The sequence below is a fragment of the Zosterops lateralis genome (assembly GCF_965231275.1).
Source record: "Zosterops lateralis genome assembly, chromosome: 18".
Lineage (NCBI taxonomy): Eukaryota > Metazoa > Chordata > Aves > Passeriformes > Zosteropidae > Zosterops > Zosterops lateralis.
This window is the reverse complement of record NC_139778.1, coordinates 6,695,167-6,697,540: the sequence shown is the minus strand read 5'-3', so window position 1 is coordinate 6,697,540 and position 2,374 is coordinate 6,695,167.

The following is a 2,374-nucleotide window of genomic DNA, read 5'->3' as shown; positions in this document are numbered from 1 at the left end:
GACACTAGGAAAAAAAAATCAGTTTTTCCACTCTGTGTGCTTACTGAGAAAACCCCCAATCTGTGGGTGCTAAACTGAAAAGAATCCCAGAAACCTACTGGGGTTTGTTGAGCAACTGCAGGATCACATAACATTTTAAACACTTTTGTGACAGACTTCTCACTTACAGAAAAAATAAATCACTGCATTTTACAGATGTCTTTTTGAATTAAAATAATATTATTTCACAAATACTTGATGTCCTAGCACTGTTTGCTGGACATGAAAAAGGGGAGTTGGGCTGAAGATGAATCTTTATGATAATCAACTGCCCATTTGGATTTCGGGACCTGTGAGCATCCTTCCACCTGAGTGAACTACAGTGAACTACCTTTTCTTTGATTTTGGTATAGCATTGATTTTGGTTCATGCTTGTATCCCTGTGGCACTCCAGACACTGACTGACAAGTTCTTTCATCATCCCTGCCATGGGGCCAGCAGCCCCTGGGACAGAGGGCTCAAGAAAGAGCAGGAACTGCTTGTAATTACTATATTGAATGCTTCTAAGCTGCCAGAAATCCCAGAGAAAATCTGAGATAGTAAAATTCTCACAACTGAACTACACAAACATGCTTCAGAGACCTGTCTGAACCCATTCTGCAGTCATTTTAACTTCCAGACATGAGTAGTCAGTCCAATGACTCCAGTATAGCTTAAAGGTTGCCAAGATTAAGTTTAAGAAGTTTGGCCAACTATATAAATAGGAATGGAATTCAAATAAGGGCAGTAAATATCAACCCCCTTTATTTTAGTGAGTTACAGGAATTTTAAGTGGTGGGTGCTGGAGCCAGAAATTTTGTCTGTTTGGAATGTCCCTGCAATGTACATAGCAGAGTGATGTTGTCCTCCTGCCTCAAATACACCCCACTATATTAAACTATTTCTCTTGGGATCAAACAGACTGTGCCAAATTCTACAGTGAAAGCCTGATCCAAACATCATCTCAGTCTGTAGAAATATTCCAGCTGATTTCCTGTTCCTCTGGAACAGGCCCATATTGACATCCATTCAACTCCATTGAACTAAGTTTTCTTGGGGAGCTGCAGGAGCCAATATGGGCATAAGGACTCCAAAATCAAGCATGAAGGCTATTGCCAGTCAAATCCCATCACAGCCAGGAAATGACAGCAGAGAATGAATTTATTACTCTTTATCTAGATTTTAAAAACCCCAAGTTTCCAGGTTCACTACTGTATTTTCCAGGTGAGGGAAACATCCAAGTTGCCTTTGATCCCTCACAGATTTTTCAGTCTGAGTCACAAACTAGTTCTTTATCACAGGCCTCTGAAATAATTATAAGGTTTGCATGAGGATGATAAGCTTACTAAAAACATGCACAATTTAATATTTGGGAATTTTGACTATGTGCTAGAAGCCAACATCAACTACCTTTTTTTCTGCCATTAAACTCATATTAAAGTCCCACTGATCATCAGTAGAAATTAAATATGAGCTTGACCTTAGGATGTGGCATTCTTTCATCACCAATTCAGTTCTTTGCTGACCTAGTGACCAACCCTTTTACAACAGGTCATCTCACTTGCTTGAGACATTTATTTCCACATGTAATGCCATAATTTCAAGGAGACTTGTTTGGGAACAAGGATGACTGTGTAAATATAAGATACAAGGTCTCTTTGGGGGTTAATATGTTCTGGATTGGGATTTTATTGTAACAAATTATTTGGGAAACCCCAAAAGCAAATTCACAGGCAAATCCATGGAAAACAATAGTTTGTTTTAGTAAAGGAGTTTGGTAAACATCAATAGAAATCTTTATTGAGAATTTTCTAGGTGTGCTTACATACATTTAGATTAGAGATAGATAATGCTACTCATACCTTCTGTCATCCCAGAACAGGAGATATTAATCTGGATTTTAATAAGGCATAAAGAAGAGAATTGCATAGAATACTTAAAACTTAAGTACTAAAAAAGATACTCAGCATTCTGCAAACCTGTCAGGGAAAGGATTGCCTCCTGCTGCACAGCCCCACTGTTTAATGGAAGTCCATCAATATATATGGGAATTCTTGTCCTTAAGCCTTGAATGACAATGCCTCATGTCCAGCCTCACTGTTCTCACTGGGCAGATAGTGGCAATTAATTTGATAGAATCCTGAGTCTCTTTGTAAGCTGTATGAAGAGATGGAGGAAGCATCAGCAGAGACTGCTGCAGTGCAAAGAGCACTTGCACTACCCTGGGAACCAGCAAAATGATCACAAGCTTCACACTGACTATTAAGTGCCTGCAGTCCAATTCTTCCTCTCAAAACAGTGATGATTTTGTCCCATCCATTCCCATTCATTTGCTCTGAAGCACTAAAGGATATCT